We start from the raw sequence: 24,756 nt of genomic DNA on the forward strand, positions 1-24,756 counted from the left end.
CTGATGATTCCTATGTTCCTGAGAGTGGTGGCAGTGTCCAGACACGGTGTGGTCCCAGGAGCAGGTCCATCCGGGGCTGCCCTTAATCCTAGATCCCTATACCCCTGGGAGAGCCCTCAGAGACCAACCGTTCCAGATTGCTAAGGCTGCCGTCATGCAAAATACCAGAAATGGATTGGCTTTTATGAACGGGGTTTATTTGGTTACAAAGTTACAGTCTTAAGGCCATAAAGTGTCCAAATTAAGGCATCAACAATTGGGTACCTTCATTGGAAGATGGCCAGTGGTGTCCGGAAAACCTCTGTTAGCTGGGAAGGCACGTGGCTGGCGTCTGCTGACCCCGGGTTGTGCCCCAGCTCCTCCCTCAGCTCCTGTGCGTTCTTCAAAATGTTGCTCTTGGGGCGTGTTGTCCTTTCTTAGCTTCTCTGGAGCAAACACTGGGCTAGCAGATCCGAAGCGTCAGCAAAAGTCTGCTTTCAGCAACTGTCTCCAAAATGTCCTTCTCAGCTGCTCTGAGATCCTTCTGCTTGTGAGCTCTTTTATAGGACTCCAGTGATTAAATCAAGACCCACCCTGAATGGGCGGGATCCACATCTCCATGGAAATCATCCGATCAAACGTTTCACTCACGGTTGATTGAGTCACGTCTCCATGGAAACAGTCGAAGGATTCCAACCTAATCAACACTAATACATCTGCCCCCATAAGATTACATCAAAGATAACAGTGTTTGGGGGACATAATACATCCAAACTGGCACACCAACTAACCCAACTGCTTTACTTGATAGACAGGGAAACCGAGGCACACTGTGGCCCTCCCAGCCTCCCGGTGCTGTTCATTGAGCAAATGCCAGGGACTCAGAGTCTTGAGAGGCTGCCCAAGCTCCTGCCCTTTCAGCTGAACCAGACAGACCACGTCCCAGCCACCAGCCTTGGCCCAGATGTGGCCACATTTGTGCAGGCACACAGGCCAGGGCCTCAGCACTGTACACACACACACATGCTCATGTACACATACTCTGCAGATACAGGGAAGGTGGGGTTTCTTATAGAAATCTGCAAAGATCTTTCATACTCTTTCCCAAAAGAAAGCCCCAATTGCCTTAAAAGGAAGCAGTGACATGGATGAATGCCTGACTGCCACAAAGAGCTCTGGAAAGATAAACGTGAAAAGTGAGCTCTTGAAGGAGCCTGGATGGCCTCCCGGATTGGCTGCCAAGGGTCAGCGGACGGGATCAGGTCTGGGGTCACCCCTGCATGAGGGGGGAGAGCTGCCAGACCTGGGGTTGGGGGGGCTGGAGCTCAGCTCTGGGTCACCCCAGTTTCTCAGAGCCTAAAGCCAGCACACGCAAATTCCCCAAAGGCAGGTCCCTCTTGCTTCTCTCCAGCAAGTCTGGGCTGGAGAGGAGGCCAGCTCCTTTGGGGAGCCCAGGCACTGGGTGCCCAGCCCCGGCTGCCCAGCTGGATGGCACGTGGTGATGGGCTCTGAGAGGTGTCAGTCACTTTGTCAGTCTCAAATCTACATGGGTTCCCATGAGATTCTGGGGAAAGAGGTGGCCTTGGGAAGGAGTTAAAACAGTTTAGCTCACGTCCCTCTGAACTTCTGAACACCCCTGATTTTGGCCGCCACAGAGGGGGTGCCAGGATTGTGGCTGCTGGAGAGGCTGAGGCTTGGAGGAGCCACTCCAGACCCGGGGACCCCCTCCACTACCCCAATGAGGGGCTTGGGGGCTCGAGTGACCATGGTGGGCAGGCCTTCTCTGGAACGCATGGCACGCCCCCCCAAGAGCTGGAACGGCCAACCCCGACGGATGCAGACAGAGACGCAGTAGCTGCTCATTTAAACACAAACACGCTTCGAATGAGGGGGTGCATGGTGCCTTGCTGAGGTGGGGGTATCCCCCACTTGGCTGTGACTGCTGCCCCACACCCAGTGACACCAGCCTCCCACCACAGCCACAGCTCCAGGGGGACATGGGGTTCGCTGGCAGAAAACCAGAGAGGAAGGGGTGCTGCCACTGCTGCTTGTATTTCCTGAAATCGTATTTTAAATGTTGTGTCTGTGTGGGGGTGATCAGACGAAAACTCCTGAGCCCCGTTTTCAGGGCCCCTTTTGTATCTGATGAGGGATTCAGGTCCGGCAAGCTCTGACCACCTGCTTGCCCACCCAGGCCACCCCCAGCCGGCTGTCTGCACCCACCTCCTATTGGTGCCACACTGGTGGCTGCTGGGGTGCAACAAATCCCCCCTCTGCCCATCGCTTCTTGGCACCCTGGAGTTTCCCATGCTGCACCTCTCTGATGCCACGTCCATGGCCCAATTAGAGGGTGGCCCCGGGATGTTAACTGACAACACAGAGGTGAGGGGCTGTCCCCTACCTCTTGGGGGGCTTTCCTGGCAAAAATACCCCACTGTGGTCGACACAGAGCTCCCCCTTTATATGCTTTAACCAGGGCTTCGTCCTGCCACGAACCATGTGAGACTGTCCCGTGCTTCGCTCACGTTTTTGCCAGTAGGGGATCCCCAGACCCCAGTGTCGTGTGGAGGCCCCAAATCCCCCACCTGCCAGCCCTGACAGCCACTCAGGCCCAAGACACCCCGCTGCACCCCGAGTTCTGAGGTCCCCCACTCGGAGTCGCTTCTCAGGCTGAGCCGGTAGGAATGGCTTCACCCCAGAGGCAGAGCAGGGGTGACCCCAAGCGGGGGAGGAGAAGGTCAAAGGGCACCGAGGATTTCTTAATACACGATGGTGCAACTTCTAGTTGGGAAAGACGCCCGGCAGCTGGACAGAGCCCACTGTGCCCTCCAATGACCTGTTCACGGCGTCTCCCTGCAAAACATCAAAACCGAGGCCTTTCGAGCAGGGAAGCGACTCCCCCAAAATCACTGTCACGGGTTGGATGTGGCCTCCAAGAGATCTGTCCACCTGGAACCTCAAAGGGTGACCTTATTTGGAAGAAGCGTCTTTGTAGATGTAACGAAGATAAGGAGTTGGAGAGACAGTCACCCAGAGGGGAGGGCACTGGAAAGACAGAGACAGGGTCAGATATACGCAGCCCCCAGCCAAGGAAGGACCACTGAGGGTCACCGGAAGCCAGGAGAGTGGCATGGATGGGTGGCATGGATGGATTCTTGCTCCGAGTCCCCAGAGGGAACCAACCCTGCCGAAACTTTGTGTGCCGGTTTGGATGTATTATGTCCCCCGAAAGCCATGTTCTCTAATGCAATCTTGTGAGGGCAGATGCTAATCTTTTGATTAGGTTGTTTCCACAGAGATATGACTTACCCAACTATAGATAGTTCCATGGAGGTGTGGCCCCACCCATTCAGGGAGGGTCTTAATTAAATCACTGGAGTCCTATAAGAGAGCTCACGGAGAGAAGGAGCTCAGAGCAGCTGAGAGAGACTTTTGGAGAGACACTTGCTGACACTTCGAGATGCTTGGACATGTTTGGAGATGGTAGCCCAGAGTTTTCTCCGGAGAAGCTAAGAGAGAGAAGCCCAGAGACTTTTTGGAGAAAACCATTTTGAGACCAGAACCCAGGAGCAAAGGACCAGCAGACGCCAGCCATATGCCTCCCCAGCTGACAGAGGTGTTCCGGACGCCATCGGTCTTTCTTCAGTGAAGGTATCCTCTTGTTGATGCCTTAGTTTGGACACTTTTATAGACTTGGAACTATAAATTTGTGACCTAACAAAATCCCGTTTATAAAATCCAATCCATTTCTGGTATTTTGCATGACGGCGGCTTTAGCCAACTGGAACACCTTGCTTGGGGGCTTCTAGTCTCCAGAACTGAGAGAGACTAAACATCTGTGGTTTTAAGCCAGCCACCCAGTTTGTGGTCTTTCATTACAGCAGCTGCAGGACACCAATATGATCGCCGAACTAGTCAATCGAGAAACCGCAGCCAGATCTGGAAGCCCCAGTGCTGTGCCCATACTTCCCGATCCTTCCCTGTCCGAGAGAGACGTGGGTAGTCTCTCCACCCCAGGTGGGGGGTCGGGGAGACAGACAGGGGTTCGTCTCTGTGCAGAGTGGGGGTGCAGCACCGTGCGAGTGGGCAAAAAAAGGCTCAGCCAACCCACTGCCCCCCAGCCCCTCTACCCCTACCTCCTCTGCCCACAGAAGATGCCAAGGAAGAGAGAGCACCTGCCTGTTGGGGACTGAATCACGCCCCCCACAAAAGATATGTTTGGTCCTGACCCCTCAGTCTTGTGGACATGAATCCACTTGTAAATACGATCTTTGAAGATGTTATCATTAGTTAACGTGTGGGCTCATTTGGGAACAGGCTCTTTGAAGCTCCTATTTGGGTGAGGCCAAAGGGAATCAGGGTGAGTGTTTGCCAATACAACAGGAAATTCCGACCCAGTCAGTCAGAGGAAGCACCAGGAGGAGCCCCCAGAGACAGACGCAATGGGGGCAGAGGTGTGTGCCAAGGGTCCCCAAAGATGACTGGAAAAGTCATCACCAGAATGCAGCCGAGAGCAGGGCCTCTCGAGCCAGGCCCTGATGTCAGATTTCTGGTCTCCAAAACCGTGGGACGATAAATTCCTGCTGTGGAGCCGGCCAGCAGGGGTTACTTGTCCTAGCAGCCTTGGTAAACCGAGGCACTGCCCCTGCCGTCCCCTCATACACCTCCACACATCGCCCCGTCCTAGCCAACCTCACTTCTGCTTGCTTCTTGTGTCTGGAAAGCATGAGAGGAAGAAATAGCTCCTTCTTGGCCCCTCTGGCTCCCGTAGCACAGTGCCTCCGTCTCCCCATTCTGCTCCTGGGAAGACCCACCCGTCTGGGCAGGCTCGCCCCTCACTGCCCGTTTTCCTTTAGGATCAGGCTGGCCAAGCCCGTGTCCACCTCCAAGATGGCCGCTCCTCCCCGCTCTCAACCCATCTCCTCCGCAGGCTGCCGTGGCAGGCGCGGCCTATGAGGGACTTTAAATTGGTTCCCCAGGTCCACTTTACGCTCTCTTGACAGACTTGTCTTCCCCTCCTCCGGATCTTTCTAGAATTCCTCAGAACTGCTTTCGGGTTTTGCTATCAAAGTGGCACCATTTGTTTAGAGACATGCATTGGGTTCAAATCAGGGTGATGTGGTAAAATCACCCCCACCCCCTATTTTTTAACTCCTGGGCTCAGAATTTCCCCCAAATCCACACTCAGAGGGAGGATTTTTCAGACGGCTGCCAGGTCCCAAAGAGGGTGCTCAAAGGGGACATAGAGGCATGTTCAGAGCCTTGGATGTGTGCAGATGGACCGGGAGGCTCACTGGAGAGGGGCCGGCACCCAGCTTGGGGATTTGGAGCCAAAGTTTGCTTCTGCCTCTTGGTAGCCTGATGGCTCAGCCACTAACTGAGCTCGCTGGGCCTCACTTTCCTTGTGTCAACTAAGGATTAAATTAGACACTTTGGAAAGTGCTGTGCACACACCGGCCGATGAGTATTATTTAAGCCACAAAGCATGTCTTTGGAGTTGCCTTGTCTGTCTCAAATTCACTTTCCCCTGTCCTCACCATGGCAAGCAGGTGTTTTCCTGGGGTGCCCTGTGCCAAATGGAGTGGAGGTGAGAGGCTTGGGTAGTGTTCGGATTTGCTAATGCTGCCTTTATGCAAAATACCAGAAATGGATTGGCTTTTAGAAAGGGGGTTTATTTGATTACAAAGTTTACAGTCTGAAGGCCATGAAAATGTCCAAATGAAGGCATCAACATGAGTATACCTTCACTGAAGGAAGGCCAATGGCGTCCGGAAACCCTCTGTTAGCTGGGAAGGCACGTGGCTGGCGTCTGCTGATCCCGGGTTGTGTTTCAGCTCCTCTTTCAGCTCCTGTGTGTTCTTCAAAATGTTGCTCTCAGGGCGTTTGTCCTCTCTTAGCTGCTCCGGAGCAAACACTAGGCTAGCATCCCCAAAGTGTCAGCAAAAGACTGTTTTCAGCGGCCATCTCCAAAATGTCTCTCTCAGCTGCTCCAAGCTCCTTCTGTCTGTGAGCTCTTTTATAGGACCCCAGTGATTAAATCAAGACACACCCTGAATGGGCGGGGTCCATATCTCCATGGAAATAATTTAATCAAACGTTTTGCCCACAGTTGATTGAGTCACATCTCCATGGAAACACTCAATCAATAGGTTCCAACCCAATCAACACTAATACATCTGCCCCCATAAGACTGCATTAAAGATCATGGTGTTTGGGGGGACATAATACATCCAAACTGGCACAGGTGGCATTATTGCTTTCTGTGCATGGAGACCTGGGCTCTGAGAGATGAAAAGAGGGACCACTTCCCGAGAAGACATGGTGTCTACCTTCTGGAAGCTTCAAATCTCCAGGTCGATGGACATTAAAGTGCACATTTACACTTTATTAGTTGTATAATTACAGGTGCTTTGAAAGAGAGGTGTGGTATGTGGGGGACGTTTAATAGTGTTAATTAGCCCTTCAACAGCCCTGCCGGGCGTGGGAGTGTCCCCGCTGTGCACAGGGAGAACTGGGAGCACAGAGAGGTCAAGCAGCCTGCCCGGGGTCACACAGCGAGTGGAGCTCGAGTCTGGAGAACCCCAGTGCTGGCACGTGGCAAGCTCCCGCTCAACGTCCCCTCTCCCTCACTGGCCTCAGTTTCCCTGACTGTGAAAGGAGAGGGTCTGACATTCTCAGTAGGCCATGAGGCCGGGAGGGTGCCTGGTCCCTGTGGTGATCTCTGGTCCTCCCTCCCCCTTCCTGTGCCTCCTGTGAGCTGCCTGTGGGCCAGCCAGGACCCCCAGGGACCTCCCCAGGCTTCAGGCCATGGTGGCTGGGAACACGGGTCCATCTGGGGTGAGTGGTCGTGGCCGTGGAAGGCAGACGGCTGGCCCCAGCTTGCAGCTGCAACCTCCCTCCGCTGACAGTTGCACATTCCTGGGGCAGAGCTCCCAGCTCCGAGGACCCGGGTGCCAAAAATCCCAAGCTCGACGTTCCGGCACTTGCTAACTGTTGGGAACAGCTGTTGGCCGATTAAATCTTGGCTGGCGTCCCCCGATTCTGGCTTCTCCGGGGGTGCAGAGGGAGGCAGCTGGGCCCAAGGGGCTGGGGGCATTTGAGGATGGGTGGTTGGGGTGGGCAGTGATGACGGAGGGTCTGAGGGTACGGGAGAGAGAACCCAGGGCAGGCTCTGGTCCGCGGGGGTCCCGGGCCATGGAGCTCGGCCCACCCCAGTGGGGACACAGAGGGGCTCTGACCACAGGGGAGAGACTGGACTCTGAGGCCAGGGGCCTTCAGCCCACGAAAGGAGGCCGCTGTGGTCACCCCAAGCCCTGCCGTTTGGTGGCCATGGTGGAGGCCCTGGGAGAGGCTGTGCGTCCGGTGGATGGCCTCCTCCTGCTCAGGCCGCCTGCCAGGTGCACCCCCAGGGCTGGGCCCCCCACTAGGTCACCCCTCAGCTCATGGCCAGCAGCGGCCCCAAATGCCTGCTGGTTTTGTTGCTCCCGTCCTGGGGGAGCCCAAGACACAGCAAGGGCCTCACCCCTCCTCCAGCAACATCTTCTGATTTTGCTCCCTAAAAAAGCCACGTTCACCCTCAATTCCTTGTTCTTTCTTTTTTAAATATACACACAGAGTCCCCCTTTTTATTTGAAAATAGAGCTACCCCGAAATATTATCTTTCTGGTTTCTCTACAAAATCCAAACTTTACCTAACAGCACAGACCTAAGTTTAAACTGTAGCCACCAAAAGAAACTCCGTGAGTTAGAAAGGACTTCACGTTACTGTTTCTTGAAATAACCTCAAGGGCCTCCTTCCACTTTTTTCTGGGCTGCCCCAAATCATGAGGATCGGCCTTCTGTGTACCTCCATCTCCTTCCGTTCATTCTGTCCTCAAAAAGCATGTGAAACTTCTTTCCATCAGGTCTCGCTTTCTGCACATTTGTGCGTGTTCAAATAATGAGGCTTGCCAGGTGATTGCACGATCTTAAAAATTAAAAAAAAAAAAATTATTGTGGTAACATACATACAACAGAACATTTCCCATTTAAACCACTTTCAAGTATATGATTCAGTGGTGTTGATTACATTCGCCACCATCCACGACTGAAACTTTTCCATCATTGCAGACGGACTCCGTACCCATTCAGGGGGACTCCCCACTACCCACCTCTGCCCCTGCTAACCTGTATTCTAATTTCTGGCTCTTTAGATTTGCATATTCTAATGATCTCATATAAGTGTGCTCATACAATATTTGTATTGTTTTGCTCTTTCTTGCCCTGTCCACTGCCCCAGCTTGCCCGCTCCTTATTGAAACCCTCCTCGAACGCCTCCATACCTACGAAGCCCCCCAAAATTTCCTCCAGAGATGCTAGCAGTTCTCTCACCTGATTTAGAACCCAGATCAGGCAGCTGCCCAGCCAGAGAAGGCGCTTCGAGAACAGGGCAGACTCAGGCCCCTGTCAGAACTCAGGAAGTGTCTGCGCCAAACCTCCTGCCTGGCAGAAACTGTTTCTTTGGCTTTGAAATTTCAAAGGCAGAAAATCTATTCTAGTCGTTTCTGCTCATTAGAGGTTGGTGTGTGCAGGAATGATGACAAGAACTTATTCTAACTGTTAAAGGGTGATTTTCAAAAGAAGTTAAAATCATGAACTATCACACAGATAATAAAATGAACACATGACAAAAGGTTTATTAAACTCGTTAATTAAAGGAGGCGACTGGTAAGACGTTACAGTCCGTTCAAAGGGGATGTCAAAGTCCAGATACATTTAAATGAAATATTGAAATAAACTTGCAAACGAGGGCAAAACTGGTTTTTCCACTGTGGGGGTAAGGCTGTCCCCAAGAACAGCATTTGCATGGCTGTCCATTTACAACTTGCAGGGCTGTAAAAGAGATTGGGGGCAATGAGAAAAAAATAGACCCAGAGAACCCACAGATTCAGTGAGATCACCTAGAAGGCTGCTCTAAATGCATGGTTTTCCACTGGAGGTACCAGGGATCCTTTTTGCTTCTTCCAACCCAAACAGAGAGAACCCCTGGATATCATGCGATGGAATATTATACGGCGATGAAAATGAATAAACTACCTATAAATGCAACACGATGGATGAATCTCAGATGGAATGCTGAGTGAAGGCATGCAGATGCCAAGGAATATATATATATATACAGTTGGCTGAATCATGGCTGTGCCGGTTTGGATGTATTATGTCCCCCAAAATGCCATGTTCTTTAATGCAGTCTTATGGGGGCAGACGTATTAGTGTTGATTGGGTTGGAATCCTTTGATTGAGTGTTTCCATGGAGATGTGACTTAATCAACTGTGGGTGAAAAGTTTGACTGAATTATTTCCATGGAGATGTGGACCCCCACCCATTCAGGGTGGGTCTTGATTTAATCACTGGAGTTCTATAAAACAGCTCAGACAGAAGGAGCTCAGAGCAGCTGAGAGGGACATTTTGGAGAAGGCCACTGAAAGTAGACTTTTGCATCTCCAGAGTCTGCCTGGGAAAAACTAAGAGAACACCCTCAGAAGCCTAGAGCAAAACGTCCTGGGAGAAAGCCATTTTGAAACACAACCTGGGGGCAAAGGAAGAAGACATCAGCCACACACCTTCCCAGACTACAGAGGTTTTCCTGATGCCAATGGCCGTTCTCCAGTGAAGGTACTCTTTGTTGATGCCTTACCTTGGACACTTTATGGCCTTCAGACTGTAACTTTGTAACCAAATAAACTCCCTTTATAAAGCCAATCCATTTCTGCATTTTGCATTAACGGCAGCATTAGCAAACCGCAACAATGACCTTCCAAAAATGTTTCTAATCTCTGAAACCTGTAACTGTTACTGTGGTGGTTTGGAGCTGCAAGTACCCCCAGAAAAGCATGTTCTTAAAGTTAATCCGTTCCTGTGAGTGTGGGTCCATTTTAAGTAGGACCTTTGGATGAGACTACTCAATCAGGATGGTCTTAATCCTCTTACTGGAGTCCTTTATGAGATGATGAAATTCAGACAAGGATAGAGAAAGCCACAGAGGGAGCACAGAAGCTGAAAGCAACGGAACTGGAAGAGAAAAGAGAAACCAGCAGATGCCGCCATGTGCCTTGCCATGTGGCAGAAGAGCCAGGATTGCCGGCAGCTGGTCTTCGGGAAGAAAGCATCGCCTTGAGGATGTCGCGATTTGGACGTTTTCTCAGTCTCAAACCGTAAGCTAATAAATTCCCATTTGTTTCAGCTGAACCCATTTCATGGTATCTGCTTTCAGCAGCCCAAGAAACGAAACTGGCTATCTGATTTGGAAAAGGGGCCTTTGCAGATGTGAAGGAACCCCGAGATGGGAAGGAACCCCGAGATGGGGAGTTGACCCTGGATTATCTATCGATGTAGTTCACACAAATTATAAAAAGGAGGCCAGGGGGATTTCACACATAAACACAGACACACACACACAGATGGAAGAGAAGGCTGCACAAAGACGGACGCAGAAGTTGGCATTACGCAGCCACAAACTAAGGAATGCCAAGGAATGTCTACAGCTGCCCAAAGCTTGGAAAGGCAAAGAAGGATTTTCCCCCGGGATTCAGAGGGAGGAACGTGAAGTTGCTGATATCTGGGTTTTGGATTTCTGGCTTCCAGAACCATGAGAGAGTAAATTTCTGATATTTTAAGCCATAGGGTTGTGGGGATTTGTTTACAGCCACCGCAGGAAATTAACACAATATTGCATGCTTGCGTTTGTCTGCAGTTCAAAAAGTGTCAAAACTAATCCCGGGTTAGATGGTGGAATGGTGGTTTCCTTGAAGGGAGAAGGAATGGGTGCTGATGGGGGAGCTCTCGGGGGTGATGCTACCATCCTTTCTCTTGACCTGGGTGGTGGTGGCATGAGTGTGTTCGCTCCGATAGCTCATTGTGCACTTTAATACAAAAAGTGTATTTTACCAGAGGGCACGGCTTGTCGGAGGCTGTGTGGTGGGGCCTGGGACCATGAAAAAACCTCTTTGAGCCTCAGTTTTGTCTTCTGTAAAATGAGGAAAATAATTTCTTCCTTGCAGGATCTAAATTAAGGGCATATATTGGGTCCTTTTTGAACTATAAACTATTAACAGGTACACGGCTAATGAACGCCACTCATGCTTACCAGGCAATACAACTGAGAAGTTAGGATTTAAAGACTGATTATGATGACTGAATCATTATATAGATATTTCTTTTTACTTTCTGGTATATTCTAGACAGAGGGAAATACCTGAAACCTGAACTGTAATCCAGCGGCCTTGATCTCTGATAATGACTGTTTAGCCTTTACCTTGGGCCCTTGTGGTGGTAAATGCTAAAGTCGTGGACTCTCACATGTTAATAAAATGAACATGTAACAAAAGGTTTATTAAACTCGTTAATTAAAGGAGGCGACTGGTAAGATGTTACAGCTAGTTCAAAGAGGATGTCAAAGGTCAGATACATTTAAAAGAAATATTGAAATAAACTTCCTGCTTTGATCTCTGATAATGACTGTAGAGCCTTTATCTTGTGCCCTTGTGATGGTAAAAATCTTGTGACTAACCTTCACTTGCATCCATTTATCCAGTCTTTCAACTTTAAAGTCTTAGGATCACTAAAAACAGCCCCTGATGTTTATTAAAGAAGGGCCTTGGGTCAGCCCACCCCAAGTCCAAAGTTATCTTGATAACTGAAGCTGGATCTAACCAAAATGTGCCTGCCTGACATGCACAGTGGCTTAGACTTGAACCTACAAGTCACTATACCTCATTATAATACTAAAAATCATGTCCATCATCATATTAAGGCTGCCATTTTCTTATATACGTTCTGTGACGAAGCATGTCATCAATCTGCGCATGATCAATAATTAGATCACCTCTAATTATATCATCTGGGGCCGCTGTGCTCATTATCCTAAAATCTGCCCATCTTTTGATGACATAAAACTATCAGTTACTGCAGTTCAGGACACAGATTTTGGACCGATAGGCCATCTGATCCCCTACTTTGCGTCTAGCAATAAATTCTTTCTCTCTCTGGAACCCCGGTGTCTCAGGAATTGGTCATTTGAGCGCAACGGGCAAAAGAATCTACTGTCTTGGTCTAGTAACAGCAGCTGTTGAGTTGCTGGACATTGTGCAAAAGTCTCTTCTTGTGTCATCTGTCTTAATCCTCCAAACAACCAGTAACAGCACCTGTTTTGCAGATAAGGAACCTGACACAAAAGATACATAGCTAGGTGAGTGACAGAGTGAAGACTCAAACCAGGCTGTCTGGTTTGAAGATCTATGCTAATGTGGACTGATGGAAGATCTCCAGGGGTATGAAAACAGCATGAGTATTCTGGTTTTAAGAAGAAAGGTATAAAGCAGTATGTATTCTATGCTGTCATCGTGTTAAAAAAAAAGAGAGAGAGAAGTAAAAGAACATATTTGTTTATTTGGATAAAGGCATATTTCAGAGATACGGTGGGTTCAATTCCACACCACTGCAATAAAGCAAGTCGCATGAATTTTTTGGATTTTCAATGCATATGAAAGCTATGTTTGCAGTGTAGTGTGCAATAGTAGTAATTGGTTTAAAAAAAACCAATGCACATACCTTAATTAAAATGTGACACAGAAACACAAAACAAACACATGCTATTGGAAAAACGGTGCCAATACACTTGCTTGACGCAGGGTTGCCACAAACCTTCAGATGGTAAAAAAAAAAACCGCAGTATCTACAAAGCGCAATAAAGCAAAACACAATAAAATGAGGTATTTGTAGTCATAAAGTATTTCTAGAAGGGTATCAAGAAACCGAACACATTTGGTTGCTTCTGGGAAGGGGAATTAAAGGAATAGGGGAAGAAATATGTAATGTATTACCTATTTGGAAATAAATGAATAAAATTAAAACAAAAATCACATGAACAGCATTATGCCAATAAATCTGAAAGCATCTACAAAACAGACACTGTCTTTGAAAAAACATAACTTAGCAAAAATGACTAAGGAAGAAACAGTCTGCCTAGATCTAAAACAATTAAAGAAATTGAATGCTTAATTTAAAATCTGCATCCCTTCCCCCTCAAAAATCCCACAAAAAAAACTGAGAAAAAGCACCAGGCCCAGCAGATTTTAGGGGCAAGTTCAGAAACATTCAAAAGAACAGAAAATCCTGACCTTATACTTCATTTTCCAGATAAAGAGGCACAGGGAAGTGTCCCCAACTCCTGGCGAATCAAGGGGAAGTTTGATGCCAAACTAGACATGCAAAGTACAAGAAAGCAAAATCATCGGCCATGCAAAAATACTAAGTAAAATATCAGCCAACAACCAGTACTGTACTAAAAACATAGCCAGACCAAACTGAGTTTTCCCCAGGTAACAAGGATGATGTAATAAAAGAAAAATCTATTGATGTAGTTCACATTATCAAAGGGGAAAACCCGTATGATAATTGCAATAGATCCATTTTCGACGCGATGGAACTTTCTTAATTTGATAAAGGATATTTAGCCTCATTTTTCAGTCGCCACCTGCCCAGGTAAAGGTGATTTTCTCACCGTTGTCTCGCTCATGCCTAGTCCCGTCTTTGGCACACCGTAAACACGTGCTGCATGAGTGGTAGACTACGGCTGAGAGGAGCCTCTGAGGCTCAGGTGCCTCAGGTAGGTTGGCGCCACCTACCTGGCTGCACCCACCACCGTGACCAGGTGAGCCCGACGTCCAAGCCCAGCGCCAGCCTTCGACCGCGTGCGCACTGGCTGCCCGGCCCTCGGGCACGGCCGGGCGAGGCGTTGGGCGCCTGCGCGGCAGGAGGGCTGTGGGCGGGGCCCGCGCGGCGCCTGCGCAGGACGGCGGCGGCCAGTGCGGGGAGGGGGCCGAGGGGCGGGGCCGAGGGGCGGAGTCTGCGAGGAAGGCAGGGCGGGCCGGGCGAGCGGCGCCGCGGGGTTGGCTACCGCCCTGAGGCCGGACTCAACGGATCCGGGCCGCGCCACTGGGCGAGCCTGTCCCCGGAGCCAGCGAGCGAGCGAGCGAGACGGCGCCGCCCGCGCGGTAAGAGCGAGGGCCGGGCCCCTCCGTCGGGTCGCTCCACCGCGCGGAGAGCGCGGCCTGCCCCGGGCGGCCCCCCCGGCGGCCCCGCGCGTGCGCCGTCCCCTGCCCGGGTCCCCCCCCACCCCACCTCCCTAGCCTCCCGGCGCGCGTGTGCGCCTGCGCAGTCCGCCCCGGCTCGGGGTCCGACCCGCAACCGCGCCGCCGACACCCCGTGGGTCCGGAGGCCAGCCCTGGCTGGTGTTAGGTTCCCCCCCCCCAGCCGAGCCGAGCCGAGCCGCCCGCTGGCCCCGACCCCTCGCTCCCGGGAGAGCCGGGGCCGCCCGCGCCCCCCAGCCTCGCCCGCTGCCCCGGGAGGTCAGCCCCCAGCGGGCGAGATGCCCTTTTGCTCGAGACCTGCTTCATCGTGAAAGGCCAAGTTGGATGAGGATAATCCCCGGTCGGGCCGCGGAAATTGTGCATTTGCAGCAATCTGGTAATTGCATGGCTAAGTTTAAGACGTTCTAGCTTCTTCTCGGGCAGCTGCCCCGGAGATGGCTGGAAAAAGACAGTTTCCAGGTAGTTGCAGCCTATAGACACCCCCAGCAAGAATTCCTCCGAGCCCTCAAGTGCAGGGAAGCTGGGTTTGTTGATGTCCTTGAAAACTCGCGGGCAAGTACAGGAGGAGTTGGAATGGTTCCCATATATTCTCTGCCTTCTGTTGATTCCAGGGAAAAATGGTTTATTTTGGTTGGAAAAAGAGCTCCTGAAGCCATTGGAAGTGTTTCCGGAGTCTATATCAGATCCAAGAAACTAATAAGTGTTGCAAAGCCCAGGGAAATGCATCTTGAGATGAAATCAGAGCTGTGGGCTTGGTATAGACATCGGAAGTCATTGTTGGTGGCTTGGGGGGAACTGTGTTTTTTGCCAGTGTAGATGATAACAAAGGGTCTATAGTAGGTCTTTCTTAACTAACAAGGTATAAACATCATGCGTATGCATTAGAAAATATTCAAACCTGTACAGAAGGGCATATGGCTGAAAGGAAAAGTAGAATATGGATTTGGGTAAAAATTTTTTTCTATAAAGAATCAGCTGATCCAGTGGTTTTAGTTTCCAGACAAATGTTCCCTTTCCTCCTTGAAATCAGTGTCTTTAAAGACTCAGCAACTTTAGGTAACCTGGACAGTGTTTCTTAATTGCCTGTGTAGAGACTCCAGGTATGTAGGGATTTTCTTGACATTCGTTTTCGGTAAGAAAGGGAATATTGTGCTGAGAAAAGCTTTATCATTGTGTATCTTAGTAGCAGTTCAAGTATCTGAGTATCAAATACAGTATCATAGGGCGTGGGGTGTGGGGAGTAGTTTCTTAGTTAAGGTGAAATGTGTGTCAAAACTTCTGATTTAAACTTGAACTTTTGTATCTACCATGTGTCTTCTTGAAAAAGGATTTCTTGGAAGCAGAGTTCTCTCTATAACTGACTTGGCACAGTAGGACTGATTTTTTCAGATGGGTCATGTGATACTATCACGTAGGTTCAAAATTACTATTAGAGTTGGGTTTTTGTAATTCATAAGACTGGCCTTGTGATCTTATACATACTTAAAGCACATGGCTAACTTGCATGTATTTTGCAAACTGCCCAGCTCGGTGGAGGAGCAGTGATGGTGTCCAATGCTGGAGAAGTGCCCTTCTTGGATTTATGGCTTTGGGCAAGTGGCTTTTCTTTTCTGAACCTGCGATTCGCCATCTCTAAATTCTGGAGGGAGTGGATTGGAAAGGAGCTTGTGGTGCCCCTGTTGGCATTTAATGGGCCTTTACTTACAGAGTCCTCTTCAGCCAGGGCTAGAAAAATGGGTCTTCTCTGCAGCTCTGGGAGCTTGTCTGTGGTTGCGCCTCAAAGACAGAGGGGTCGTACAGCTGGTGAGGAGGATTCTGGATGATTCTTTGGTGGTCCCGCTGTCCATCAGCCCATGTCCATCTGTAACGGAGTGTTGAGTGGACCTCAGTGTACTTAGAAAAACAGGGACATTGGGGGGAGTTCTTTATGAAACTGAATTTGCTCGAGTTAACAGACCGTCCTTTTGAGAAAACAAGTCCTCGTTTTTTTTTTTGATGATAGTAGATGGTGGTATCTGCTGATTGTAAATGGCAACTAACAGGTTGGCTTCCTTCTGGTGAGTCTTAGAAATAGAGCCCAGAGTCTGTTGTTCTGCTCTTGTTATCAGGGAGTTTAGGAAAAGGTTCCTGAGACTTTTGCTGCTAAGAAGAGTCAAATATAGATTATTCCTTAAGGGCAAATATGAGTTAACTTTGTGGTCATCTGTGTCTGATCATAGGCAACCATGAGGTTGAGAGAAAGCTGTGATTGATTTGCCTGGTTTTTAAAGACGCTCCTATTCCAGCCGTCCCTAAGTGCTTCTTTCTTACTGGCTCTAAAATGTCAGGAGATGCTGTGTGTGAGGCTGCACACCAACAAAATAAGCCCTGGCAGGGAAATTCCCTGGAGTTTGGAATTGTTAGTGCCAAATAAACTAAATTGCAGAGGTAAATACGGGCTCCCACTGGGCTCTCTTACCGGCTCAGAAGCCTTTGAATGTTGTGGCCTCAGCCTTTTGCTAGGAAAAGTCAAGATTTTTAAAAAAATGTACTGCTGGAGTGCTGGGGGGGTGGTGGGTGGCTGCGGTCTTCTCCCAGGGGAGTGAACAGGTGACCCCAGATGCTCATGTGTCTTTGAAGTCTTTAAAATTCATGGTGTAGCTCCGGCTTTGAAAGGAATGTACTCCCAAGGAAGATTTGGAGTTATTGTAACATACTCTCAAAAAAAAAAAAAAAAAAAAAAAAAGAGCAACCAAACCAAAACACTATAATGTAGGCATCGAAAGGCATATTTTTAAAATCTCTTGAAAGAAAATGAACAGGGTACCTCTAATTCTTCATAATACTCTGAGGACTGACTCCTCTCAGCCACCTTTGAGTTCTGACTTTTCAAAGGGTAATTTGGGAACCCTAATAAGGGAGATGGCATCCGTGAGAGAACAGATTGATGATCTGTTGGCCATTAACAGTGTTTTTTCTCAATTTGTTCTAATATCTTCATTGTAGTTCTTTATTTTTTTTTTACTAAATCCGTCTTTCTGAAATGTTCCTCTGTTCACCAGCCAGGTCCCCACTTAGAATCCTCCATCATAAAATCCAGGCTCCTGAGCTTGATGGCCAGGACACCCCAACACTGGCCTCTGGCCGCGGTCCTCATCCCCCCAACTCTTTTTTGGGGCTTCATTGAGCTGCACTGAACAGCTTGGGTCCCTTGAAGTCTCTCCAGTCTCCCTGCCACCTCCTGCCTGGGATGTTGTCGTGCTTCATCCGATTATGCTTCCGAGCTCAGCCCAGCTGGCAGCATGCCCGGGAGACAACCCTGGTCCCCCAGCCTCCGCAGACTTACCCTGTACCCTTGTCATCAAGGACTTAGCACCCTTGGTTTTGTCCCTCTTCTAGACAGTGACATCTTGGGGCTGGGTACAGGTTTCCTGCACCCCGTAGGGCAGAGCAGGGTGAGTGTCCTGCTGGAAAGTGGGTGCCAGGAGACGGTGAGGCCACCCCCCCGCGATGTAGAGAGCCTGACTGCTTCGTCCCTGCCCTGCTCTTAAACAAGTTTTTAACTCCAGTTGTGCTTGACCCACACCAACTTTCAAAGTCCATTTAATTGTGTCCTAGCGTTGTACCGAGTCTTATTTCCTGAAGGAGGGAACTGTCTCTAAAGTCTCTTATCTTCCAGAAAACAAGTGGGCATCTCCAACTTTGGAAGGAATGTATGTTTTATATATATTGCTTCCCTTTTCCCCTTGTACACTTTCCTCCTTGGTTTTTATTTATTTATTTATTTATTTTCATTTTTTTTATTAGATGTGTTTAAGTGGACATTAAGGGTTTAAGAGATTAAGATTAAATTTCAAACTTGCCTACTGTGCATATAGCCTAGGGAAAACAGAAAGTTAAAGGGGAAAAATATTTTGTCTCTTTAAAAAAGCCCTATAATTGGCTTTATTTGCTAAAGAGCTGAGCCTACACACGCAGACACACACACACACAGTCACACACACACACATACACACATGGCCCTGGTCAAACTGTAGGTAAGAGGCATGCAAAGAAACTGACAGCGGAGTTAAGATTGGTCAGGAAATGCCCATTAAAAATTAAAGTCGTGAAATACAACAACAGCAGCAACAACATAAAATTCAGAAAGTAAGGAAAGAAAAAACTTCGGCAGTAAACTCCCTTTCTTCCTCTCTCCCTTCTCATGTTCTTGGGAAAAATCCCAACGAAGCTGTATTCCAGTGGTGCATCTTCCCCATAAATTCCCGGTGGTCTGCTGGGGCTGCATTTCTCCAGGATACCAACAGTAGTACACTTCCTTCCAAGAGATGTCCCTTTTCTCTCCTTAAGATACTCTCCCACTTAGGAGAGGCTGTTGTCCTGGGCCCCACTTCCCTTGTGGTAGCTCCTTGGTTTGGTTCTACCCCATCAAGACCAAGAACCAATGCTTGCTTGCTTCCTTCCTTCCTTCCTTCCATCTGTCCACCCACCCATCCATCCACCCATCTGTCCATCCATCCATCCATCCATCCATCCCATCCATCCACCCACCCACTCACCCATCCACCCACTCACCCACCTGTCCATCCATCCATCCATCCACCCGTCCATCCATCCACCCGTCCATCCACTCATCCACCCATCCACCCGCATACCCACTCACCCACCCATCCATCCATCCACCCATCCATCCACCCACCTACCCACCCATCCATCCATCCATCCATCCACCCACCCACCCGTCCATCCACCCGCCCACCCACCCACCCACCCACCCATCCATCCATCCATCCATCCATCCATCCAGTTGTAGGTTTTCAGAAAAATCATGCAGAAAGCACAAAGTTCCCGTATACACCCCTTCAACATAGAACTGAAAATTCTTGAGCATAAGATGTGAATTTTCTTCTTTTTTTAAAAAAACTTCTTTGGATTAGGGCCTATCTTAAAATCGTTGCCCCATTTTCTTGGTCGTCTTTTCCTTTCCTGGCAGGATGCATTTTCTGCAAACTCCATGCAATCATCACAGTTATTCAGATTCGCTTCCTCTCTGCCATTGCAGATTACCAGCTGGATTTTGTACCCGAGCTCCCTCATTTTTAGTCTTCGTGCTCACTTCATCACACATTCATTCAGCGTTGCCCGGCCCCCTCACTCAAGGCCTCTTGGCTTGGATATATTTTTAGTCCTTGTTTCCTGCTCCTCTGCTTATCTCCTCCTTCCCCCCTCACTCTTGTCCCCTCCTCCTGATCACCAAGGTTGGCAACCAAAGTTAACCTTTCATACCGTTCTCCATGCTCTGTGTATTACTTGGCGAATATGTATGGTTTTTTAAACAGTTTATCAAGATATAATTTGCACACCGTAAAGTTTGCCCTTTTAAAGTGTTCAATTCATCGCTGTCCAATTCCAGAACACTTTCATCACTTCCAAGGAAGCCCTGTGCCCATTAGCCGTCACTCCCATTGCCCCTTTCCCTCTCCTCCTGGCAACCACTAAGTCTCCTTTCTGCCTCTCCTGGACATTTCATATAAATGGAATCCAACAATAAGTGGCCTTTGGAGTTTGGCATCTCTCAATAAGCATGATGTCTTCAGGGTGCATCCGTGCTGTGGAATGTGTCAGAATGTCATTCCATTTATGGCTGAGTGATAGCCCACACTTTGATCTGTTCATCAGTTGATGGACATTTGGATTATTTTCACTTTTTGGCTTTTATGACTGTTACTGCCTTGAAATTCGTGGGCAAGTGTTTGGGTGGGCATCTGTTTCCGGTTCTCTTGGTTGTATATCTAGGAATGGAATGGCTGCCTCATATGGGAACTCTATGCTGAATGTTTTGACGAAGTGCTAGATATTTTCCACACTTCATCACCGTTTTACATTCCCACCAGCAGTGTGTGAGGAATCCAAGTTCTGTACATCCTCCCCAAAGTATGGGTTGTTGTTATATTATTTTAAATAGTTTACCTTTACTTGTGGTAAAATATACATAACAAAATTTTTTTAACCATTTTAAGCAGGCAATTCTTTGACATTAAGTACATTGACAGTAGTGTGTAACTTTTATCACTATTTCCAGATGATTTTCATCATCCCGAACAAAAATGCATGCTTATTTAACAGTAACTTCTCATTTCCCCATCCACGGTAACCACTGTTCTGTTTTGTTTCCATAAATTTGCTTATTCTAAGTATTTCACAGAAAAGAAATCATACAGTATTTGTCCATTTGTGTCTGGCTCCTGTTGCCCAGCATGATGTCTTCAAGGCTCATCCATGTTGTACCAGCACTTCACTTCTCTTTACGGCTGAATAATATTCCATTGTAGGGATAGACCACATTTTGTTTACCCATTCATCGATTGATGGGCACTTGGGTTGCTTCTGCCCTTTGGTTATTACGAATAATGCTGTGATGAACAGTGGTGTGCAAATATCTGTCCGAGTCCCTGCTTTCCGTTCTTTTGGGCACACACCTAGGAGAGGAAGTCCCAGGTCCTATGGTAATTATGTATTTAATTTTCTAAGGCACCACCAAACTGAGGTTTGCACCATTATACAATGGTATACCATTATACATGGAAAATTTCTCCACTACTGCTCTTTTTTGTATTTAGTTGCTTTGTTGACTTTTTTGTAGTGTACTATTTTGATTCCCTTCTTTTCCTTTTTTGTATATTTTTAAGTTATATTTTTAGAGGTTACCTCCGTAATTTTACCTAACATCTTAAACTAGTAACGACCCAGTTTGACTCTATCTACTTAGTTTTAGTAGTAGACAAACTCTCTACTTCTATATATCTCAGTCTCACCCCCTTTATATTGTCATTGTCTCAGATTATATCTTTATATATTGTATGCCCATTAACATAGATTTAAAATGTTATTTTACACGTTTGCTTAGTCGTGTGTGGGGGCAGTTACCACAGTACAGTACAGGATTTAGTGTTTGCCTATGTGGTGGCCTTTACCACTGTGCTTTATTTCTTCTCGTGGCTTCAGTTTACTGTCGAGGGCCCTTTTATTTCAGCCCGAAGGACCCCCTTTAACATTGTTTGTAAGGCAGGCCTTCTGGTAATGAACTCTTGCAGCCTTTGTCTGTCAGTAAATTTCTTAATTTCTCTTTCATTTTTGAAAGACAATTTTGCTGGATGTAGAATTCTTGATTGACAGCTTTTTCTTTACAGATTTAAACTTGTCCATCCCTCTGTCTTCTAGCCTTCATCGTTTCTGATGAGAAATCCCCCGTTAATCTTTTTGGGGATCCCATATGTGTGACTAGTCACTTCTCTCGCTCTGCTTTCAGAAGTCTCTGTTTGTCTTTGGATTTCGACAGTTTCACTGTAATATATGCTGGTGTAGATCTCTTAGCTTCTGTCCTGCTTGGAATTCATTGAGCCTCCTGGATGTCTTCATTCATGTCTTTCGTCAGACTTGGGAAGTTTGGAGCCATTATTTCTTGATTTACTTTTTCTGCTCCTCCCCCCCGCCCTTGTACTTCTGGGACTCCAATGATGCGTATGTGGGTAATTTGATGATGCCCCACAGGTCCCTCAGGCGCCATTCACTTTTGTCCATTGTTTTTTCTCTCTGCTTCTCATGCTGGATAATTTCTATTGTCTTATCTTTGGGTTCGGTCATCCTTTCTTCTCCCTGTTCGAATCTGTGTTGAATTCATCTAATGAGTTTTTCATTTCTGTTACTGTATTTTGCAGCTCCAAAACTTCTGTTTGGTTCTTTTTTAAATTTCTATCTCTTTATTTTGTTCAGATAACATTTCCTGATTTCCTTTAGTTCTTTGTATATGATTCTTTTAGCTCATTGAACATATTTAAGATGTTTGATTTAATGTCTTCAACTAATAATTCCAGTTTATGCACTTCCTCGGGGACAGTCCCTGACAAATTCCTTTTTCCCCATGAATGGGTCATATATCCTGTTTCTTTCTGTGTTTTGTCATGTTTTCTTGAGAACTGGACATTGTATTGTGTTGTTCTTACTCTGGAAATCTAGTTCTCCTCCTCTGTGATTACTAGTTTGTCAGTTAGTTTGTATTTACTTTTTTTTTTTAAGGTTGAAGCCATCAGTGTGTGACTTTTCCAAACTCCTTTTGCTCCCAAATGGAGATTGTACCCGACAATGGAGATTGTTATGGTTGTTATGTTAATAACAGCCCATACATTGGTGAAGATGTACAGAACTTGGATTCCTCACACACTGCTGGTGGGATTGTAAAACGGTGATGAAGCTCTGGAAAATATTTGTTACTTCCTCAAAACATTAAACATCAAATGAACTTAACTAAATGGTTAAGTCTGGAGGAAAAACGATACCATGTTCCCCCCAGCAGTCCCCTAAAAGGGCAGATTGCTCTTGATCTTTTGATTTTTTTTTTTTTTTTTTTGACTTTTAAAAATTGATATGCAGCCTGAGGGGCTCGTGCTGAACGTGCTGGCTGTAGAAGTAATTCAGTTAGAATAAAAGTTTCCTTTCTGATTTTGAGGTTTTTTAATGTTTGACTTTGAAATGAAGTCAGAAATGCACATCTTAGGTACACATTTACTCAACCTTCTGTTACCCACCCAGATCAAAGGCCCAATTAGCCCAATCTTCCAGCCGAGACCACGCTGGACCCAGCTCGATTAGGATGGAAAGCAAATCGTTTACTACCAGTCAGGATTTGACTGTCATGAATAAAACATTATTTTGCAAATAAGGTTTTGGCATTTCGGTTACTAACTTTCCTTTTCAATGAACCAACAATGACTCATCACCCTGTAATTTTATGTTAAAGTGGTGTTTCTGAAGGTCTAGTCTAGAGTATACATGCCACCAGGGCACTGTCTAACTTAGCTGTCCTGGAATTCGTTGTAGCCTCCTCTCTTGCTTTGGCTTCCGACTCTCCCTCCCCAACCACTCAGGCGCCTAGGCAGGTTTGGGTTCCAAAATTTTATTTGTAAAGCTGATTTAATTCCCAAGATTTATGACGTTTGTTAATTGCATATGGCATTTAATGAGCACCTATAGTAGCATAATTGCAGAAGCATATGTTTCATGTGTACCTTTCATTAAATGTGGGCCTCTCGCAATGAGTCTTGAAGTAGTTAGCACAACTCTTATTTCCTTATTTTATAAATGAGGAAACGAGGTTAAGAACACAGAGCTAACCAGTGGCGGAGCTGGGACGTGAGCCCAGGTTTCTGATGGAAAGTCCTGTGTTCTTTTCTCTGTAATTTGCTGCCTTTCCAACCAAAATGCACGTCTCACATGGTTGAGGGAATACAGAGCTAGTCTGGGGAATAGAAGACTTAGGTAGGGCCTGGTGTCCCTGGTAATTGAAATATCTGAAGAGCCATCCCATGGAAAGAGGAATGGATTTATTTCCTGTTGCTTTGGAAGATTCCCTGGGACATGGTAATTACTGACATTTGGTTCTGTCTATGAAAAGCTGCCCAAGAAATGAAGGGGCCACTCTTCCCGATTTACCACCTAATAACAAAGGCTTGGGGGGTGTTGGAGCAGAAGATTGAACCAGCTGTCTGCCCCGTTTTCCCAGCGTCTGCTCACTTCTTTTTGCTCCTTCCACACTTTTTCTTGTTTGAGCTTTCGCCAGGCTGCCTTGCTTCTCTTTTCTAATTTCATGCCCAATTTCATTCCCTCAGGCCACCCAGAGGCATTTTTTTACCAGATAGGATGGTCTCTCAAAAGGTTTAAAGATAACTTCTATTGATAGGTTCATTTTTCTCACATTTGGAATGAATCCTCATCCCTTCCATGTTATTTAAATAAGGTGACAGTAAGGTAGGAATTTGGAGTTAATCATTTTACCCAGTGTTCCAGTTTGTTAATGCCGCCAGAATGCAAAACACCAGAAATGGATAGGCTTTTATATAGGGGGTTTACTGAAGGCCATAAAGTGTCCAAGATAAGGCATCAATAGAGTACCTTCACTGAAGGAAGGCTGATGGCGTCTGGAAAACCTCTGTTACCTGGGAAGGCATGTGGCTGGCATTTGCTCCGGAGTTCTGGTTTTAAAATGGCTTTCTCCCAGGACGTTCCTCTCTAGGTATCTGGGGGTGTTCTCTTCATTTCTCCCAGGCAAACTCTGGACCAGCAAAAGTCTACTTTCAATGGCCATCTCCAAAATGTCTTTCTTGGCTGCTCACCAAAATGTCACCCTCAGCTGCTCTCAGCTTCTTCTGTTTGTGAGTTCTTATATAGGGCTTCAGTGATTACATCAAGACGCACGCTGAATGGGCGGGGCCATGTTTCCATGGAAACATTCAATCAAGAGGTCACACCCTAATCAAAGGCGTTGCAGTTGGGTGGGTCACATCTCCATGGAAACACTCAATCAAACAGTTCCAACCTAATCAACACTAATACATCTACCCCCACAAGATTGCACCAAAGAACATGGTGTTTTGGGGTGCATAGTACATCCAAACCGGCGCAGCCAGGAACAGAACTTGAGGAGTGTACACTGTGATGATGGGCCGAGAAGAGGATTTGTTAAATAACCGTGCGATTCTCTGCTGAAGTCTCATCCAGAGCTTATGCTTTCTCCGCCAGTGTTTCTTACCTTCAGAGTGTTTATTTCCCAGTTCCGCATACTGTGCGAAGTGTGCTGTGGGGAGAGCTTTGCAGATGGTGCGTCTGCCTGCC

General features: G+C 47.4%; 1 protein-coding gene across 3 annotated transcripts in view; it reads left to right on the top strand.

Moving 5' to 3' along the window:
* The first annotated feature begins 13,881 nt into the window (after positions 1 to 13,881).
* Positions 13,882 to 24,756, top strand: part of SPECC1L (sperm antigen with calponin homology and coiled-coil domains 1 like) — a 169,806-nt gene continuing 158,931 nt past the window's right edge. For 2 of the 3 annotated variants that reach the window (XM_037823453.1, XM_037823456.1), the window contains exon 1: positions 13,882 to 14,013. The gene's annotated coding sequence lies outside the window, so the exon portion shown is untranslated. Of the gene's footprint in view, positions 14,014 to 14,169; positions 14,486 to 24,756 lie in introns of those variants that run through there. The other variant, XM_037823454.1, reaches the window with a different exon arrangement.

Source organism: Choloepus didactylus (genome assembly GCF_015220235.1).
Source record: "Choloepus didactylus isolate mChoDid1 chromosome 23 unlocalized genomic scaffold, mChoDid1.pri SUPER_23_unloc1, whole genome shotgun sequence".
In the NCBI taxonomy this organism is placed as follows: Eukaryota; Metazoa; Chordata; class Mammalia; order Pilosa; family Megalonychidae; genus Choloepus; species Choloepus didactylus.